The sequence below is a fragment of the Coturnix japonica genome, chromosome 1 (assembly GCF_054131305.1).
Source record: "Coturnix japonica strain WE chromosome 1, WE-NBRP24, whole genome shotgun sequence".
Classification (NCBI taxonomy): Eukaryota; Metazoa; Chordata; class Aves; order Galliformes; family Phasianidae; genus Coturnix; species Coturnix japonica.
This window is the reverse complement of record NC_140663.1, coordinates 158,520,561-158,542,256: the sequence shown is the minus strand read 5'-3', so window position 1 is coordinate 158,542,256 and position 21,696 is coordinate 158,520,561. Positions and strand designations below refer to the sequence as shown.

General features: G+C 41.0%; 1 protein-coding gene across 5 annotated transcripts in view; it reads right to left on the bottom strand.

The window, feature by feature from the left end:
- The window catches only part of STARD13 (StAR related lipid transfer domain containing 13), a 271,061-nt gene that overhangs the window by 70,333 nt on the left and 179,032 nt on the right, over positions 1-21,696 (bottom strand). The window contains exon 1 of one of the 5 annotated variants that reach the window (XM_015852039.3): positions 5,367-5,585. The exons of the other annotated variants lie outside the window; for them this stretch is intronic. The gene's annotated coding sequence lies outside the window, so the exon portion shown is untranslated. Of the gene's footprint in view, positions 1-5,366; positions 5,586-21,696 lie in introns of those variants that run through there. 5 annotated transcript variants of the gene reach the window in all.

Here is a 21,696-nt window from a genome sequence, read left to right as displayed (position 1 = left end):
GCAAGTAAGTTACTTAACTGCAGCTTTAAATGACAGTTACTTCTGTTCTAACCTTGATGTATAAGATCATCTCCACTGAAGTCCCCTCAGTAAATCCTTTCCTTTTGTGCATAATGTACACAGATTCAATAGAAGCTTTTACGTGACGCAGTATAATTATGCTTTACAGAGTCTACTTACTTTCAAAGGCATCAATAAATCAACAAACCAGAGGTAATTAAGGAACAAAACAATGCTAAGGATTTGATTTAAATACACAAACCCCAGAACATTCAGACCTCAACCTCAGCCCATCCTGTCTGTCCCTCCATGCAAAAATGTTCTTCAAACAGCAACTGATCTTAGATCATCTGGATGTGCTCATGGATGGAAACGGAGTTGAATGTAGGCTCCCCTGCCTTTTATCTGATTAAATAAGAATCCTCTTATTATTTTAACTTTACAGTCACTTAATTAAAGCAATGTCCTAGCCAAAAACAATTGTCTGGGTGGCCTGACTGTTATACCACCATGTTTTTCATGATGTGACCTTTCTGCTGAGTTCAAGAAGCCATGTTTGATCACTAGATTTGGGTGGGAGTTTTGCTCATGAGGATTATGAGTACATTTCAAGGAAATCCTTCTTGATTTATACATATTTTTTCACTGAAGGCACAAAAAAAGAAGCCATCAACTTAATGCCACTTAATGCTGAAGGCTTTCAAGGGTCACACGAAGCCATCATTTTTATGGGACAGCAAAAATCTGTGATTCTAGGTTAGAGATAGATATGTATGAATACGTAAATCACTTATGCATCACCTCCAGTTGGCTCATGCTCCAACCTCATTTGGTGCATAGCAGCCTTTCTGTTGCCATATGTCCTGCACAGACATTCAGAGAAATATTTTATAATGTCCTGTAGCGTGAAGAGCTCCCCTTAAAAAACAAATGAACAAACAAAAAAACCAAACAAAAAAACAACCTGATTTTTTTTTTAACAATATGTTGGCTTCATCTGATAAGAAAACATGAGACAGCTGTAGTTCTACAACCTGTCCTATGCTTGTGATATATTGCAAAGCACAAAGGATGAAATTTATCAAAAAGTGGGATAGGGTTCAATGACATAGGGTTCAATGACAATGTAAGCAGCCTACTCAGGAAGGCACCTTTCCAGAAGACACATGAAGGACGCTTCTAGGCAAGGAAGAAGCTTAATGAGCTGACTAATCGAAGTCCAAAGATCATAGGGGCAGTAGCAGATGTGGCTGGGCCTAAACACGTACTGTGATTTACAGCTCTACAAACCTCTACAAAAGAGGAAGGGACAAGGGCTGTCAGTCTCCAAACTGGCTCTGAACTACTTGGCAAATGCAGTCCTAATTGATGAGAAAATAAGTTTGCATGTGCTTTTTTTTCCTTCTGACAAATTCATGATGGAAGTAAGAAAGATATAAGTTCATGTCAGATGCAGCTTCTCTAGAACAGGAAGTGAGTAGATAAAATTGAGCGTCTTAGCTAATGAGCTTAGAGAGAAAAGAGAGATCTAATAGGGTTTTATTAACAATATACCACATGCTTATACTGGATCTGTTTTCTAGCACTAACTCAGTAAGAGTCTTCTCATTGAAGAAGGTGCTCACCCTTGGGGACTCTATGATAATGGCAGATCTGAAGAAGTCACAGGAGCACCAGATTTGCTCTGTCATAGGGCAGCTCATGAGCACACCAAAAAGAAAAGGACTGGTAGCTTCACCCCAAACTCAAGCTATCAACCACTCAACAACCGACTCCCTTGATTAGATCTATCAAAACCAGGAAAGAATCAAATGCATTTGATCAAGACCAAAAGTGTCTAGCCCTCTGGGAGGCTTCTAATCATAGAATCATAGAATCACAGAATCACAGAATCACAGAATGACCTGGGTTGGAAGGGACCTCAAGGATCGTGAAGTTCCAACCCCCCTGCCTGGCAGGGCCACCAGACTTCCACAATTACTAGATCAGATTGCCCAGGGCCCCATCCAACCTGGCCTTGAAATAAAAAGACATTCTGTAAAAGTACAACCAAAATGTATCTCTTGCAACCCAAATCATTCCATGATTCTATGGTGTAGTGGTTGAAAAAAAATCCAACAAACAAAAACAAAGTAGAAAAGGTTAAGATGAACCTAAATTCCTGTAAACTTACAAATCAGAGGTCCACATGTGAGCAGTTAAGAGAAGTCTGATATCTGTAAGCACATCCCAAACAAACACACATGGCAAATGAGCACACCTCAAGACTGCCTGATGACCATGCTGAAAAACTTCATAAGACATCAACACAAGACAAGTGTCTAGAGGGAAGATGATGCTGGGTGTATTCCTGGGACACTGTGTAAGCACAGAGATTAATGATTCCTATCAATCAGATCATAGAATCATAGAATCACAGAATTACCCAGGTTGGAAAAGACCCTGAAGATCATCAAGTCAAACCGCAGCCTAACCAGAACCCTAACTCTAAAAACCCTCCACTAAATCATATCCCTAAGTACCACATCCAAACGGCTCTTAAACACAACCAGGGATGGCGATTCAACCACCTTCCCAGTCAGCCTATTCCAGTACCTAACTACCCTTTCTGTAAAGAAGTTCTTCCTAATATCCAACCTAAACTTGCCCTGGCGCAACTTGAGGCCATTTCTCCTCATCCTGTCACTTGTCACTAGTGAGAAGAGACCTGCCCCACTCTCACTGTAAGCACCTCTCAGGTACTGGAAGAGGGTGATAAGGTCTCCTCTCAGCCTCCTTTTCCCCAGACTAAACAGCCCCATATTTCTCAGCCTCTCCTCGTAGGGCTGATTCTCCAAGCCCTTAACGAGTCTCGTTGCCCTTCTCTGGACCTGAAAACATGGATGATGAAAAAGATGAAAACATTTCATCTATAAGTGAAGCTTCCTTAGCTCTTGGGGTGAGATATGAATTTTTTCCTTCTTTCTTTCTTCTCTGTCAGTGAAGAACGTTGTGATTGTACTGAGTGGTATGTATGGGAAACTTGATGTGATGGGATGGAGACAGTATCATTGCTTTTCTCCAGCTCTGCCGTGTGACCCTGCAGCAGACATAGCACTGTAGCCATCAGTAGAAGGCCCTGTGAAGAGTTGCTGAGTGTAAAATGAAGTCATCACAGAATCACAGGATCACAGAATTGTAGGCACTGGAAGGGACCCCTAGAGATCATCGAGTCCAACCCCCCTGCCAAAGCATAAGTCATATTGTCAACTGAAAAATCTGTTTTCCTTCCACTTTTTGTTTCTCTTCAACACAGAAGCAGTGTACTGACCAGTAAATGCTACCTCCCTGTCTTTTTTCTTTATACTAAAACACTGAATTTCTTGCAATGTGAAAGTGAGTGTCTGTAGATATGCCTGGCAAATAAGAAGCACAGTGACTGTCACGCCATGATGTGTGACTAATTGAGTTGAAGGCAAACACCTTGGCTGACAGGCAGACAGATCACACAGAAAAACAGCAATGAGGTAAAGACAAAACTGTACAGCATACTTCAGTTTTACCTCTTAATTTAAAAAAAAAAAAAAAAAAAAAAGAGGAAAAAAAAGAAAATCTGTGCTTATTTTAACAACAAACTGTGTCATAATCCTAGTGTACAGAAGTCATGTGCCAAAGTAGGATGAGCTTCTTCAGCGAGCCCTGAATGCTGAAAACAAACATTTCCCCACTGACAGGAAATCTTCAGTTTTGCTCAAAGATTCTTTCCTCCATCTTCAATGACACTGCCCACTGTTGGACAGACAACTGTCAGACTACAGAGACATGTATGAAGTTCTGCCCATTCCTCTTTTGCAAGGAACTCCCCAATGTACCCAATGCTGTCAGGAGAAAGGCAACGCCAGTGGAGGGGATGGTGGTAAGCACAGCCTGCAACTTTTCACTCACTGAGACCCAGAAACAAGAAGCAAAACTCTAACTGTGAACAGAAGAAAAAACAGCAGTGTGAAGTATGGGGGTGTCCACAATGGTCCAGTCTCCTTTAAAGGTGCCAGCAGCCCTAACCAGAACAGGATGTCAGGATAATGCAAAGAATCCACGCGCTCTTTTTTTTCTTCCAGTTGTCCCCACCATCAGTCACCATGCCCCCTCCCCCTAAAGTAAATGAAATCAATCAGCAGGGATTTCTGTAAAATACATAAAACAGTCATCTTCCAGACTCTACCAGAAGATAAACGGTTCCAGACATTGGACCGCAGCCATTTTCCCACACATGCTACAGTGTTTTGTCATCCATATTGGGCCATAATAGTGAGCGGGGTTTTTTTTTTCCTTTCTTTTTTTTTCTTTTCTTTTTCCCCCTCAGACAACAGCCAAAGCTTCTGCTTCTAGTATGGAGCAACCAGCACACTGAAATCACTGCAACAGGAGTATTTATTTCAGTACAGTTTGCAAGACGACTGCTTCACTGCTAAAAGCGCAGCCTGGGGTCTCGCACAGGACTTTCATGCTATCTGCTACAACTAACACTGTCTTCTCACTTCCAACTGGAGCCTTACAGACCCTTTGGGATTAAACCATATCACCCCAAAAACAGCCACTGAATGAAAAGAACGTGAAACAACGAGCAGTGCAAACCTTATCTGAGAACTTGCTAGCAAAAAAATAACAGGATTGCTTACAATCTCGTGCTGGCTTTGGTGCTTGTTTCAATGAAGGATACAAACACATGAAAAAGATGCATCACAATGTGAGTTTACAATTCATTTATAATAAAAGTATTTTAAAGCAACTCCTTAATAATCTGTTAACACTAAATGCACTTTGGAAAGAACCATGGGGCTTTTTCATCATTAAGAAATGTGCGAGCAAATTCTATCCTTAATTAAATCACAAGTAATTTTATTAACTGCAGTAGACTTAAACTTGCCTTACATCAGCGTAAGCAGGGGGAGAATATAGCCCCAGGGTGTTTATATGCCGCAGTTCCAGTTAGTTCAGATCTATTTGGGTGGGAACTCCTTTCTCCTTTCCAGAAAGAATACTCCTGCCTACCCTTCTTCACCTCACAACTGGGGCCAAAGCAGTCTTTCCTCTACGATATTTTTCAGAAAGGTGAGGAACAAATCTTATCCTCGAGAGGAGATGATCTTATTAAATAATAGCAGCCTCTCGACTGATGGACACCAGCAGTTTTAAAGTTAGTTTACGAGTTTTTAAACAAGCCACCTCGAACAGATAAGCTTATTTACATCTTAAAAATAAACAAGAACTTTAAGCAAAAGCTATTTTATAAAGGACACTCTCAAATGTGATTTCAAAGCTGAAAAGCCCTTCTAAACACCACTAGCTGCTGTATCAAATATTACTGCCAGAGTGTAGAAACTTACTGTCTGCAGATAGATATCCTTAGGCTTCACTGCACCTTTGAACCAAAATCACTTTCTTCTGTACTTCATTTTCTGGTTTCTTGAAATGTGATTCCCAGTTTCTGACAGATGGCTCCTCTGTCACTGAGCGCTGCTTCCGCCTCCTTATCTCTGCCAGCTAATACTTCCACCAGGCTTAGCTGTTGTCTGTGGAGCTGTGCTCTACATCATTTCTACTCTGATCAATGCTCTGCTTGGTTTTAGGTTGGCTTCTAGTCCCGCCTCCCACTCTTGAAGAAACGAAAACTCACAGCTGGATTTTCTATAAATCATCCCTTTTAATAGCGGCTGAGCAAGTATGGCAAATACTACAGCTAAGACCTGCTGCTCTATTTGAAACTTCAAAAACAATTCTTCATCTTAATGATGCACACATGAAAGTTAATCATGTACAAAAATCACTAATACTGAAAAATAGTGGCCAGATAATTGTGACCTTCAGGGCTCAGAAGCTGATTAATGTAACACAAAACTCCTCTCTGTTTCAGAGGGGGAAATATAGTAAAGCACACTGCCTCGGTGAACTGTTTCATATAATGTTTTGCTTTGAACAGGAGCTTGTCATTCTTACAAAGATAAATTTACATTTACAGTATAGGGCTTTTGACAGGCTTACCCCGAATACACACTGTTTAGGCTAGCAGCCCTTAGCTTGAAAGAGCTTTTACCACACCAGCTCTTTTGAAGTGTGAGCAGGAAATACTTTTATTTTCTGCACGGCACTGAATGCTCTACACAGCACTGAACTCATTATCATGTTTAACAAAGCGTAGAGTATAAAAGCAAGGTGGTACCATAAAAATAGCACCGCGAACTTTGTTCCCATGAGCAGAGCAAAACAAAGCTGCTTCTGTAAACTGCAAATTGTTTTAATCCTCCACCCTCCAGATCTTCTTAAGAAACTGTGCTGTGGAAATTAAAAATTACTGGGCAGATCTGGATCCAGTCTGAATGGGCTGCAAAACCCAGGAGCTCTCAGCTCTTTCTGGAGTGAGAGCCGCACCCTGGCTGGATGGGTCTGAAATTCTCTCTGTCCCCCAATTGAAGATGAAAAGTCTCCCAACAACAACTACTATGACCCTGTGGCACTCAGGGTCTCCTGACCATTGCCCATGGCTAGATGATCTGAGGATGGCAGTCTCATATGTGAAGAAGGAGCCCTTCAGTCCCATTTGCACACCAGTGTACAGAAAAGTGCATAACAGTGTGCCAGGAGGGGCTTTCCCCCAGCTATGTCTCTGCTTCCAGCAGTCAGGGATGGATGGATTTCACCAGACAGATGCTGAAGCTGGACTACAGTGCTCAATACTCATGGCAGACCCATGTGTCCATGGTGTAGGGAACCTGCTTTGGCAGGGGGGTTGGACATGATGATCTCTAGAGCTCCCTTCCAACCCCTACAATTCTGTGATTCTCTGTTTCTGATGTTCTATGAATGAATCCAGCCCTTATTGAAGCTGACTGTGCCCATTTGTTGCATGTTCTAAAAATATAGTGGAAAAGCACAGAAAAAGTACTTCTGCCTACTTACACCTACTCACTAACCAGTTCATTACATGCCCCACAGTTCTTACAAGTTCTGTTTTTCCACATGATAGATGACATCACAGGCTTCTATCATAACCCATATAATCCTCTTTTTTTCTATGCTGAACAGTCTCATCTATTCAGTGTCCATCCCATGCTGATCAGCCTTGCCTCCCATCCCTGTGTGTACCACCGCTCCCATTAAGAGATGCAGTTAATCCTTCAGTTCTCATTGCAGAGGCTGACAGTACAGCATTTGCGTTCAAAACATGCTCCCAGGCTGTGACAGCAATTTGTGGAAATAGGAAAATACGTTCAACTTCTTTGATAAAAATTTTTGCAGACAGTCACTGAGGATGGCCACTTGTAATCTGAAAGCTCTCTATAACCTCCACATAAGAACGTAGGAACAATTGCAACAGACAGATTTCCAGTTAATAGCTAGGAATCCTAAAAGAAAGCCATGCAGATTAAGTAGTCAACAGTGCTCTTAGCTGAGGGCAGCATGGCTCTGATGTAGCTACTGCTCTCTTAATTAGCAGCCACACGACGTGGGTCCTGGGCCTTCATCCAAGCAGCTGCGGCTCAGATTTGTCAGTAGCGTGATGATGGAGTGTGAAAGGAGCAGGGAAAAGCACCAATCCCTGTGCCTGATACAAATATGTAAGGGCAAACATAATTCATCTTGCTTTCCACGTGCTGCTGTACATTCAATACTTATCAGTTATCAGAACACACAGGACTGATTAAAATTACTTGTTTGACCTTTAAAATGTACTTGAAAATCCATAAATGAGACCAATCAGGAGTACATAGCCATTTGAATAACAACAGAATTTTGAATCTCTAGCAAATACTATAAGAGATGATTAAAGTCTTGAGCAACATGCACTGTATAAACCCAGAATGAGTGTCCTCCAAGGACTGGACACTTAGAGAGCGTCTTGTCTGCTGCCTGGAATAATGCTCATGGAACACAGACCATCACCTGAATAACATGAAAAAAACATGCTACAGGGTTTGGTTTCAGACAGTTTGGTGGTCGATAGATAATATCATAGTTCCTATGATAAAATTAAGCAGAAGGAGCAACCACAGAGCTCCACAGCTCCGGTGAAAATCTGCCCTGATTTGTTTTTAGAAAGCTGAATCCTGAAATCACAGGGCCCTGGGGTAAATGAGGTTGGAAAAGGACCTCAGGAGATCTCAAGACCAAGTCCTTTGGCCTTCTTGCCCTTCTGAATCCCCAAGTTCACAGACAGCTTCAGATCCCTACAACTTCACTGGAAGGAAGGAGGAGGAATACATTATTTGCCATTTTCTTTCTAGGCAATTTGTAAAGAGAAAAGATCTGTTTTCTCAGAGCAATGAGGGCAGCTATGCCTGCTTGTCCCTGGATTACTCTTGGAAGCTGAGTACATTTAATGCACTGAACATTCTACTTCAAGGCTGTCAGGTGGGAAAGTTTTAATAGTTCAAAGGCACTCTGACTTTACGATGTATTTACTTATAATGCAGTAAAAAGGATTATGAGCCTCCTGAGAAGAAACAAGTGGTACTAGGACACTGCTGGAAGGGTGACCAAGCTCAGCCTTCAAGGAGACTAGGACTCACCTTGTGCCAGCTTGCTCAGCTCCTAACAGATATCTCCTCCCTGCTTTGCTTTTCAGGTAATTGAGAAACCCATTCTGAGCTGAAAGATCTTCAGGGTTGAGCTCACACCTTGTTCCCCAGCCAGCACTGCCCTCCAGCTCAAAGGCTTGTATCCATCTTTGGGGTTCACCCTACAGCTCCAGGCTGGGAGAGTGGCCTCTACCCATGGACAGGAGACTGAAACACAGTCACTGCTCTAGTCTCCTTCAATGAGCTGTTTCCCTTCTAATAGCTTTTCCAAATGCACCAATATGAGCTGAACAGCACTGGGTCCTGGGGAAAGGGAACTGAGTGCTGTGCTGCAGCTGGGGCTCATGGCCTCCTGTGGAAATGAACTGGTGGTAAGGCCAGTGGTGGGGCTGCCTTGTTAGGCTCCATTAGTGACTGACTTGCCATTAGCCTCTAATCTGCAAGCATGTGTAGGCCTTTGTTCTTCACCGCTCTCAATTGCCAGCCTCCCAGACTACAGCAGGTATTTCCTGCTGCTGTCCCATAATAACACCGCCACGCAGCTGATAACCACCCTGCAGCTGCCAGCCAGGCTGCCCTCAGAGGACATAGGCAGCCAGTGCTCCTCTTTGCCCTATTGTCAGCCTGTTCCCCTCAGTCACAGAATCACAGAGTCCTTAGAGTTGGAAGGGACCATTAAAGGTCATCTAGTCCAACTCCCCTGCAATGAAAAGTACCCACCTAAACACAGAATCATAGAGTCACCAAGGCTGGAAAAGATCTACAATACCATCCAGTCCAACCATCCATCTATCATCACTAGTTCTCACTGAACCATGTCCCTCAACACAATGTCTAAATGTTCCTTGAACACCACCAGGGTCGTTGACTCCACCACCTCCCTGGGCAGCCCATTCCAGCAACTGACAACTCTTTCAGAGAAATAGTAATGTTGTCTTGAAAAAAAACAGAACAGGAAAAAAAAGAAAAATCATGCATAAAGGGTTCGACAAAAACATGGACAAATGAGTATTTTTGTGTCCAGACAAATAAAATGGCTCTGTGCTTAATTTCCAAGGGAATCATGTCAGTTTTCCAAGATTATGACTGAAAAGACATCATATGCTAAAATATGCTGCCAAATTCTATGTATTTCAAAGAAAATGTTGTAAAGATAAAATAGAGGAAAAAGTCTGTCATATCAACAATGGACATATATTTAAAGTTACAAACTGGCTTATAAAAGCTAGTTATGTGGTAGCAAATGTGATGGAAAAAATATCCAAACCATCTACTGATGCTGAGTTTATTAAGCAGCGTTTGGAATGCATGTGCTTTATCTTGATTAATACACGTTTTTTCTAAAACCAGTGTGTCTCAACAGGATACAGCCAGGCACACTGAAGAAACAGGAAAATCTATTAGAAAAGCAATTGCAGAGTAAAGTTGTTATTTTCAGACCTTATGTTTTGGTGATACATGAAGGTATCAATCCTTTAGATATGATAGATATTGCTGTTTTTGTTAGGGGTACTGCAAAAAAATACGACAATGAAAAAATGGTTTATTTGATAACATTAAAAGACATGACTTAATGTGTTTGTTTGTTTGTTTGTTTCCTCTCTCTTTTTTATGCTTTAATCATAAATTAAAAAATAAGTTTTGTTACTAATATGCACGAACTATATTATATATTTTATATGCAGCCCAAGACAATTCCTTTTCACTCAGCACAGGCCTGGCCAGCCTAAAGGTGTGACACCCATGGTCTGGTATTAAATGTGTAGGCTGGTGGCCCTGCCTGAGGCAGGAGAATTGAAGCTTGATGATCCTTGAGGTCCCTTCCAACCCAAGCCATTCTATGATTCTATGATTCCATCTAAGGTCTAGAGGTGTGGCCTTGAGCAGTCAAAGACGCCTCTCCCTTCTGCACTAGTCTTAATCCCAACATCAGAGAACACCGTCTCTTGCCTGTGGCTCTTGCAAAACGTCTTCCATTTACAACTGGTCTCTGAAATCCTGAACCCAGGAACATTTTGCTTTCAAATGAAATAAAAAATATGTCGATCAGAGTTCAAGTTTCTCCTACAAACACATATATTTTTTTCCTGAAGATTATGAAATTCTGAAAAGCTACAGATATGAGAGAGTATATCCATAGATAACAATGATACACATTGAGGAAGAAAAGACAGGGAGCCAGGGGAAAGGAAAAACAGTATCTAGGTTATTGCATTTGAAGCTCTGCATCAAAATAGGTATTTCAAGGCAAAATCAAAAGAAAAAAGTGATTGGAAAATTGCAGTGATAATACATTGGGTGTGAAAACCTGTCATAGGCAGTTTTCATGCTCTTAGCCAAGACTGACATTTTTTTTTCAAAGGGTTCCTGAGCCATTTGTCATAGATTTACGATTTCAGTGCTTATGTAAAATAGGACAGTTGTACCATCTCCCCTTGATGAGAAAGCCATATGCTTGTGCATTTTTATACAAAATACATTCTTTACAGGATCAAAATATGTATTACCTAATTCATTTTTCAGGCAGATCTACCTCATTTGTACTTTGTACTCTTGTAGCTTTTCAGTGTCTTTCTCCTGCTGGAAAATCTTTGTAGTTTACATGGCATATCTCTGTGCCATGTGTCCCCTTTAATAGCCAACGTAAATGTTTTTCAACTCAGAACTCTACACGTTGAGTCTTACATACAGAAGTCCAGCAGCATCTCCCTTATTTGCTCATCACACCACCAAATGGCTGTTCAACAACCCACCTGCCAGTCTGCAAACAGGCACCTCTCAGAGTTGAGCCAAAAGCAGCTTGGTTTGGGTCAAAATGGGGGATAAATCCCACCCTGACTCCCATCTAGTAATATAAAACACTCCAGCGAGCCCTGTGCCCTCGCATTTCCCTTCCCAAGGACCAACACTACTGCCCTGTACTACACCCCAACATCTGCTCCTGATAACACGAGCCTGTGGGACAACACGTCTGTGAAAAAACCCAGGGGCCACAAAACATTACTTACTGCACTTAGAATATGAACCCACTTTAATATGAGGTTCAGTTCAAGCACAGCAAAGGCAAAATATTTGAGTTGTTCAACCAAATGCTTCAAAGAGGTCAGAAATAAAAATTCTTGGAATTGTTGCATGAGTCAAACTTTTTACAAAAGTTTATATTAAATTGTGAATCACTGGATTGCTTCGGGGGAGGAAAAAAAAATCTTGTTCTCAGCAAAATGTCCTGAAAATAAGTAATTAAAAACATCACTAACAGACAATAATCATCTGGAGTGCTAATGTCCTTCTGTACATAAAAGGCTTGAAAAGGACAAAGTAAGAGAGAAAAGTTCAGCATCAGCATTTGTCTCAAGACCCAGTGTGCTCAGCGGCTGACTCAGGATCTCTCCTGCAGCGAAACAAGAACTACAACAGTTATTTCTGCTACTGCAAGGAAAAGTCCAATTTCTGAAGTCAAGCACAGCTTAAAATGACTTGAGTCACAAGCAAACTAGCATCTGAAACGTCATCCTGAGAGACATCATCCTGATAGGGTCAGAGTGCTGTCATCATGGGCAGAAAATGTAGCCGCTACTGGTATGTTGCAGCAGTGCCGTACAACAATAAAAGGCTGGAAGAAAAGAATATGGTTTCCAAATTAAACAGCAGAAGAAATTTCTGCCGACAGGATGTAATTACCGCTCTTGTAAAAGAACTGTGGAACACTTAATGGTTTTAAGCACCAATACCTATGGAAACAGAGCGTTCCCTAAATACCCAGCCAAGTGCTAGACTACAGTTGACTTGGAGAGCAGTAAATCACCCAGAAAACATCCTGTACTGCTAAACACTTCAAGGGCCTCATTCCAAACGCTGCTCTAGCTTGAATGCCTACATCTATGAAATCAGGTATGATCGCAGCCCAGGGTGAAATTTCTTCCATACCTTACAGGAGCTGTCATAACATACTTGACTGCGCTACAGCCCTAAATACAGACTTTCCATCACAAAATCTCAATGCTAGATCTATGACTTTTTCAAGTAATTTATCTGATAAGACTACTATAATTCCAATCTGTTTCTGACCACACAGGATCTGAAACCGCTTAAAAGATACGGAATTATAGAATCATAGCATCTGAAACATCTGAGCAGGCTGTAAAAGACCTCAAAGATCATACAGTTCAACTGTCCACCTATCACCAATATTTCCCACTAAACCGTGTCCCTCAATACAACATCTAAACATTTCTTGAACAATTTCAAGTACAGTGACTCCACCACGTCCCTGGGCAACATATTCCAGTGCTTGGCCTTGTTGAGCTTGAGGTATCAAGGCAGATGCAGTAAGACAGCAGCATCTCAACATTTACACGCTTCTGTTTAGAATTTTATTAAGATCTGACCAAAGTATATTTCTGAAGCAGAGGTGCACCATCAAAATGCAGCAATGCTTTAATTATTTGTAGAATGCTTCCAGGGTCTGAAAGCCTCTTCGTAGAAAAAGCACTGAGTGAAGTATGTCAGGCTTTAAAAACCCTACAGCAATTCAACTCTTGTATTTCTGTGCAAAAATTCATAATCATACTTAGGAAAACAGACAAGTAGAACTCTGCTCAAGGATGCCATCCTGTTACAAGTATCTTATTAATTATAATAAGGCAGCATTAAAGAAAGCAAGTGTCCCAGAACGTTCTTCTATTTCTACCAATGTGCTGAAGCCATAGCTGTATAGGGTATGCATCCTTCCTGCAGAAAACCACCTCCAAACAAGTCTACAAGACTTACCTCACCTGCTGCAGAATATCCTGCATATTCTTGAGATTTTAATTTGTTGAAAAACAGTGTTACTTATCACAGGTAAAGATTGTATCTTAGCAACAAAGAAAGGCAAAGTTTTCCTACACTGTCCTACCTCAATCCTCACAAACATCAGCAGAAAAAAAAATGCTTACATGACAATTCATTTGAGCTACTGCTTCGGAGCTTAACAGGCTGTAATCAACACATCAAAGGCTTATTTTGAACAAGCACTTATGAGAATGGATGTAAATTCTCAATGCTAGCTGTGCCAATGAGTTTGTGATTCTCCCATATTCACACTGATTGAAGAGAGCAAATGAATCCGGCTTGTGATTACTTCACAGCATCACTCTTTTTTAACATTCTTTTTTAAAACACCCTTGTTAAGCAAAATTCAACATACTTGAGGCATGAAAGGTCGCCTCCATGACCTTTCAGAAACTCAAAGATCTAAAGTTTGCTTTTCTGTAAATTATGCTATTGACAAATTTGTTTTCTTCCATCACTGGCATGAATGCACACACATGCACAAAACACTTTGCCAATCATACTTCTGTTATTGTTGTCTTCCATATCATTTGGAGTGCCTTACAGAGGGGAAAAAGACAAGTCCAACAACAAATGGCAGTGCATTATGCAGCTTTGGGGAAAGAAAATAATGTGTTCTTCCAACGTTGCTTCCTGCAAAGCAAGACTTGCTTGAGGAATCTTGCTTACATGTATTATCTTGGAAGCTACTAGGACATATGAGGCTATCACAGCTGATGCAGCCAACAGAAGACACTACTTATAGAAATGAAGAGCCAAAACACGATAAGACAGAAAGAAGGGATTTGTCAGAAGAGTCAGAGACAATGAGATTCTATTCCACTCATAGCATTCTATTACCTCCTTTAACAGCCCCACACATTTTTGTGGACCAAAAGCCTACAACAACCTTGTCGTTCTCTCATGGAAAAGGCAACAGAGACATCCTGCCACAAAAAGACCACACTCCAGTTTTGTTCTCAAACATCCTTTCTTGGAAAAAGGGCAGAAAAAATCCTTCTCAAGACACTATGCACCTAAGTACAATGCTGCATGGTTCACTGTGAGTCATTTCTTTGCAGGCTTGGCATTCATAGTATGAACTCAGGAAAGTCATTATCATTAACTTTGTCATTATAAGTGCTTGCAACAGATGAAAAATAAGTCTTTACAATAAGATACCACTTCAGGGACACTCGGAGATCATCTTACTATAACTTCAATATAAAACCATTCAAAATGTTTAAATAGTATTTTCAGATGCTCTAAGTAAACCAAGGCATCCAACATCTGACTTGAAAAAGAGTTCTTAAAGGGAAAATGAAATGCTACAATAAGTGATACAGATGCCAAAGAAGGCAATACGCTTTCCCCTTGGTCATGCCAAGGACTGCCTATTTTCTTGGATTAACCCAAAGCAAGTCTACTATAGTTCTGCTGTGTTTTCTTCTCTCCACTTAATTACAGCCAAGCAAAAACACAGAGAAGAAGTGTCATGTAAAACCACTTTTCAGGAAAGTTTTTCTTTGTTTCACAAATCTTAAAGGATTTACCTCATACAAATCCACAGTTAAAGGGATATGCACGCTGGTGTTCTTATCACATAGGAACAGCTTGCATGAACTTTGAATAGAAGTACCTATGAGTTTCATTTGTATTTGTCATATTTTAAATACTACTTTTAGAGAAGTCTGAATGAGTAAGCAGAAAGCAGAAAAAACACATTAAGAACTGTGGGTTTTTTGAAGCATCCCTACAGACTCATAAATGATGAAAACAGCAGTATGATATGAATTATAGGAGCAATACCAGCACCCTGAATCATTTTCCATCTCCAGTCCCAGGCAGCGCCATGGAAGAGACATCATGTTCTTTGAGACTCCATCAACCAAATTATCAAACATAATTAAGGGTCAGGACCTACAGCAGCATATGAACAAACCAGCCTGATTCACAGAGATTTTCTGAGCAGCACTTTTTTGTATGTGTAACTTCTTTCCCATGCTGTTATTTTAACATCTTGTACTGTGAAGATGCATCGTAATAACAACCTTTGTGCTAGAAAGAGTGACAGAAGTTTATCCTCAACTCAAGCACGTCTATCACCATAAAACTCCAAGGAACAGCTTTTTCAGACCTCAGCAACTTCAACCAAACCTAGGTGAAATCAGCCAACAGGCCCCAGGGTTGCTGAGGGCAGGAAGCAGAGACAGACTGCACAAAGAGAGTGTTTTCGTACATCTTGGTAGCACAGGAAACCAGAGAAATCGTACACTGGCTAAAATGAAGTTTTCCATAGATTTATTTACTGGCTGGAAACTCCTGCAGCTCTGGCTGTTGCCCACTAGAGGCCGTGAAGCACTTATGTCTTTCCTGACCCAGATTACCAGAACCGAATAAAAAGGAAATGAGAAATGGAAAACGCACTGAAACCTAAAAAACCTGTGAGCATTAAAATCTCTAAACCTTTCCCATCCCTGGCAGCCCTGTGGGGGCAATGAACTGTTCTCATGTGGAACAGGCGACTCACTGAGGCCTTGCTGGAGCAGGCCAGGGAGAAGCGTGTGGGGCAGCTGAATGGCGGGTGGCTGCTTCTTCATGACAAGCCCAGCATAAACAATGAGTAGTCAAACTTAACGGGCCCCTTTTAAAATCAATTCTTCCTTTTGAGTATCCTTCACAACTGCATCAGAGTCTGGCAGGCAGCAGCTGTCAACAAGAAGGATGTCAAGTGTGAGTGGGATTTAACGAGGGGAATTTGCTGGAGAACTAAAGCAACAAACAGCCGTGGACAGAAACACTGGGAAGAAGGCTTGACATACTGGGAAGAAACCTGAAAATGTCTGTTGGTGTGAGAGAAATGTGAGGGGAGAAGAGACTCAACTGGATCAGCACAGTGGAGGTGGGAGGCTCGGACAGAGGCAGGACTGTCATCACAAGGCAGGCTGGAGGGAAACAGGAGAATGGATCAGGACCCTCTGGCCAAGAGAGTGAACCAGCACACTGGGGGGAGACACATCATACCCTGAGTGAGTGAGTGACACAGCAGACATGTCAAAAAATTGGAAATGAGAGCAGCTGCAGAAGAGCTGTGCTCTCATGAGAAAGTATCAAAACAGGGCTTCAGTATGGAAAGCAAAAGAACATGGCTCCTACAAAGCTCAGCACTGAAAATCAGAGTTAAATGTCTTCTTGGAAACATAATTTGTTGCAGGTTATCGAGGAACTGACAAAGGGTCAATGTAGATCAGATTATTCTTTGCAGTTATTGATTGCCCTGCTTACAGCAGCACTGAGTTTCACCTGCCACTGTGCTGTTCACAAACCCAGCTTAATTATGGCCCATTTAAGTCCCTTTATCTTCTGCTGTCTGGACTAATTTAATACTTTTGTGTCTTCTGAAAACTCTATGGTGTTTTCCATGCTTTTTCAATAGATCATTAAACAACAAAACTATGTCACACTATTCCTAAAATGAAATTTCAAGGCAGCCCAATGAAAACCAATGGCCTTAGTGAAAATGTTCACTTATTTCACTTCTTTGAAGAAGTCCTCATGTATTTGGCAACCTTGTGGTCAAGCATTCTATTAATATATAATATATATATATATAGAGAGAGAATGTATAGATTAAAGATTTGGGGACTGTGAATTTAAGTCTCTTCTGGTTTGCATGTAGATACCTCAAAATATTAAGGTATTATGCATGAAGTGAAACTTCTTTTCCTCAGACAGCTGTTTTGCATAAAAAACAGGGATGAAGTAGTTTGCACCTAAATATACAACTTGGACAGCTCAGCATGGATGGAGATTTTGTCTTTTGCATCCCACCTTTTCAAGGAACTGGTGATAAGCTCTGAAGTGCAGCAGAGGGATTGTTGGAGACAGATGCCCCTCTCTGTTTCCAGCCCAAACTGCTGGGCATCACAAAGCTTCTTGACTGACACTCAAGGAGAAGCAAAACTGTTATCTCATACTAACTTCTAACATACTCCACTTAATGGGCAGCCCTGAGAGCAGCTACAGGTGTTCACATACCCTTTAATCTAATCTTCTGTTTTTTGTCTGGTGTCACAAAAGTCACACTTAATAGGCTTGCAGTTATTAGGCAGTTAGAAAGGTTATTTGCACTTTGCGGTTTGCTGCCAGAAGTGCAACAAGAGACAAGCACCAATGTCTTGTGAATCCCACAGCTGCCCTGACTTTACCATTTAAAGAAAGAACAGTTGCTTGAGGCATTGTAGAGACATGCAAGAACACAGAAATGGTTTGTTAATACTGGAAGTGAATTCAGTTATTGAGAGCAGATGGTCAGTTCTCACAGTGAATGAACCTTAAATCATCTAGACTTACAGGACTGCTGCAAATGACAAATTGATACCAAATTCATAAAAAGAAATCCTACATAGCCACAGAGCTTGGCTTAGATTTGAATCCTACAGAAAGTGGCTTAAACTCAGATGAAGCTGTCACTGTTAAACTGAGCCAGAGGCTTTACTCCACAGTTTCATTCTCTTATTTTTGCTGGTACATATAACTCTTAGAGCAGTCAAAACTAAGCTAAAATAATAATGTTCTTAATAAAATAATTATATTAGCATCGTCAATAAAGCCAGGAATTAAGCTAATCCTTCCTTGTGCCACTGCAACTCTATCGGTATTAGTGAGAATAGAAATGGAGATCTGAAGTTACATATAGCTATACAAATGTTGCTTTAACAAATTAATCTGTGACATATTCCAGAGCTTGTGAATTCTTTCCATACACATGCTGCTTGTAAAGATTCTATAAAATAGCTTTATAGAGGTATGTATGTATGAAATACTCTTCAGTGCAGACTGTGGGCAAATACAAGTTATTACTGTTACAGGTAATAGTGGGTCTGAACAAATGGAAGGCCTTCCATAAGACAACATGCCTTTCAGCCTACTTTTCTGTTTCTTACCTCACTTTCTTAATCAAATAGGAATGCGACTATCAGGGGGAAGAAGGGAAGCTTAAGCTGAGAATTCTATTGGTGGCTCTTTGTGCACGTGTCCTGCAATTGAATTCCAAATGGTCAGCCACCTCCTGCAAGGGCCCTGAAATCATCCTCCAAAACCTCATTCCCGGACAAATATACTCAGCTTTCCAGCTGATTACATCTGGACTGTGAATAGTGAATGATATTTAAGGTTAATCTGACTGCCAATGTACAGGTCTTTGCAAATGGGTAAACAAGTATTGAATTCTGTGTGCTGACCCAAAGGCAGCTGTCAGAGAGAGCTGGCACACGCCTGATTCACTGAGCTTTGAATAAGAAAGAGAACTGCACTCTGAACTGCAGGAAGGCTCAGAATACCAACCAAAAGGCTGCAACAGCACTGAAGACAGAGAGAATCTGATGGAAAAAATACATGCCCATTGTATTTCAGCAGAGGAAGGGATGTTGTTTTGGTAGGACTGGTAATCAATGCAACTTATTCTGACAGATCCTTGCATTCTAGATCTAGGGCTAAAAAAACACACACACATTCAACATGGTTTGCAGTGCGCTGTCATGGCTCAGTGTTGGTCCTGTATTACTTATTTTGACTGTACTCATCTGGCTTTGGCAGTGAACAAGTGAACTAGGCGGCTCATGATGGTGTGTTCAGTCATGAGGCCTTTGAAACTGTGTTATAAAGTCCTGAGATTTAGCTGACAGTAGACAACGCATTCATTTCTGTATTGAGTACTTAATATGCATTTTTGTGATAGTACACTTTTTTCTCCGTATTAATGACATAGGTCATATTTATTTACACCTCAGCCTCTGAGCATCTCATGGCTTTGAATATAACAAGCCTTGCCACAGTGCCCTCTGGATTGACAGTGGTTCCAATAAGGAATAAAGGTAGAAACAAATAAAGAACCAAATAGCCATGCATGGTCCAACAACAAGTTGAGGAAGATCTCTGGCAATGCCTGCTTCTGTTTCCTCTCCTACACACTTCCAGGCAAGATGGAGTTTACATTTCCAAGGATATGCTTGTCATATATTCATTGGACTCAGGAGGATGTTTTTTACTCAGAAGGTGGTGACACACTGGAACAGGTTGCCCAAGGAGGTTGTGGATGCCCCATCCCTGGTTACATTCAAGGCCAGACTGGATGTGGTTCTGAGCAGCCTGGTCTGGTGGCTGGTGCACATAGCAGAAGGGTTGGAACTATATAACTGTTGTGATCCTTTTCAACTCAGGCCATTCTATGACTCTATGACAAAAAAACTCTAGTCTATATTGCATAATAAACTTCACTCTCCTCTTAAGTCAAAAATCTGCACAGCAAGGCAGTTCATTTCCAGATCACTGTAAAATTTAGCAAGTCCATGTTCTGGCTTCATGGCACAATGTACAAAAATAAGCTGATGCATATGGCAAGCTTACCCTGCAAATACACTTTCCATACCTGTTCTGGAATCTGCAGGTGCTATAGCTGTTTTGCAGGACCGTTGAGTGTTGCAGCCATTTGCAGAATCCTTTCTGTTACAATTCCTTTTTTAATACTAAACTTGGAAGTCCTGGGACACTTCAACAGTCCTGCACTGCCAGCTACAACATTACATTGAGAGTTTGGTACCTTGAATCAGTACGGCAGAACTGCTTCAAAGCCATACAAACCACTAAGAAAGAAAAGATTTTTAGAATATTTCTAGAAATATATTAATAAGAGTGCATTTGCCTGGATTGTTTTGTGATCCTGCAGCTATTTTATTAGTCTATGGTATTGTATATTCTGTAACAATTCTGTAACAAATATATTAGTAACAGCTTCATGGAAGAATCTAAGAACACTCCATGACAAGCTGGTGCTATAAGCAGTTGGTTGATTCATGACCAACTACTCAGGCCCTACAAATAAAATGTATTATCAGCATAAAACTCACTTCTGAAAGGCGTAATTACACAGGTCTGCTAAGCTGGCATCCAAGCTATTCTCAATAGTTTTATTTTTCTAGAAGTTTGTAAGAAAAAGTTTGACAATAACTGTGACGATGATCTGAGGTAGCACTGTAGACAAAATGTCAGTGTAGAAGGTGATGGAATGAGAATGGACTGCCCAGGGAGGTGGTGGAGTCACCGACCCTGGGAGTGTTCAAGGAAGGACTGGATGTTGTGTTGAGGGACATGGTTTTGTGGGAGCTATTAGTAATAGGTGAACGGTTGGACTGGATGATCTTTTAGGTCTTTTCCAACCTTGGTGATTCTGTGATTCTATGATAATGAAACAGTTGTCTGTAAAGAGAATTTTTTTCATGCACCTCGATAGCTTCACCATTTCTTTGTTTTCTTCACCAACCTCATTATGTAGGCAACATCTCCTTTAAAGACAGCTCTACCACTAATAGTCCTGGTGAACAAGCATACAAAATAGTAACAATATTAGCAAGAAAAAAAATGTAATTTTGGCAGCTGGTATAATAACTGTGAGGCTCCAATGGAAGACGGCCATTTGAAAACTGCTGTGATCACAGAGTACTTGGACTGCTGGTCAGCAGCAGAGAAGGATCTGGAGCTGGCTTAGCTACTCAAAGATTTCAGATTTCCAGACACATTTCGAATTTTATATAAACCATTTTTTCGGTCTTTTCTAAATCTGACACAGCTCTTCCTTTAGGGCCAGGATTTGGGAAAAAAACAAACCAAAACAAAAAACCAAACAGAAAATCCCATGGGATTAAAAACAACAGATGTTGTCTGTTTTAAGCTTTATTCCAAATCGCTGAATTTAGTGCTTTTAAGATTTTTCTGCCTCTCTTTGCAGAAGCCCATGATTTGCTCTTTAATGGATTTTCAAGAAGTTGACTCAGGCTGGAACAGATGTGAGATTTTCAACTTAAAATGTGCCATTTTCTTTCTGGGGAGTTACCAAAAACATAGTAAAAATAAGAGAGAACCAGCATCAGGGCAGTATCATTGTGGATCAGTACTTTAAGCAAGAAGCCCAACGTATTACTGCCCCAATAAATGGGCAGTGCATGCTACTCATGTCCCACTCAACTGCCCTCATGCTTCCTGCTTCTCCAGTCCCGCACTGCTCAACTGTCAAGCTCAAATTACAGCATCCTGCCCCTTGACTACTGCAAAGGGATTTGGTAGCTTTCCTTAGAAACAAAATTACTTTTTTTTCCTCTAGAATCCATAATGTTCCAGCACTTTCTCATCTGCTCTCTATCATCAGAGACATGGCCAAATAGCCCAACGTGCAGCAGTAAAACTCATTCCTTTCTCAGGTGAGTGGCTGCATCAGGGAGGCTGTGGATGCCCCGTCCTTGGAGGTGTTCAAGGCCAGGTTGGATGGGCCCCT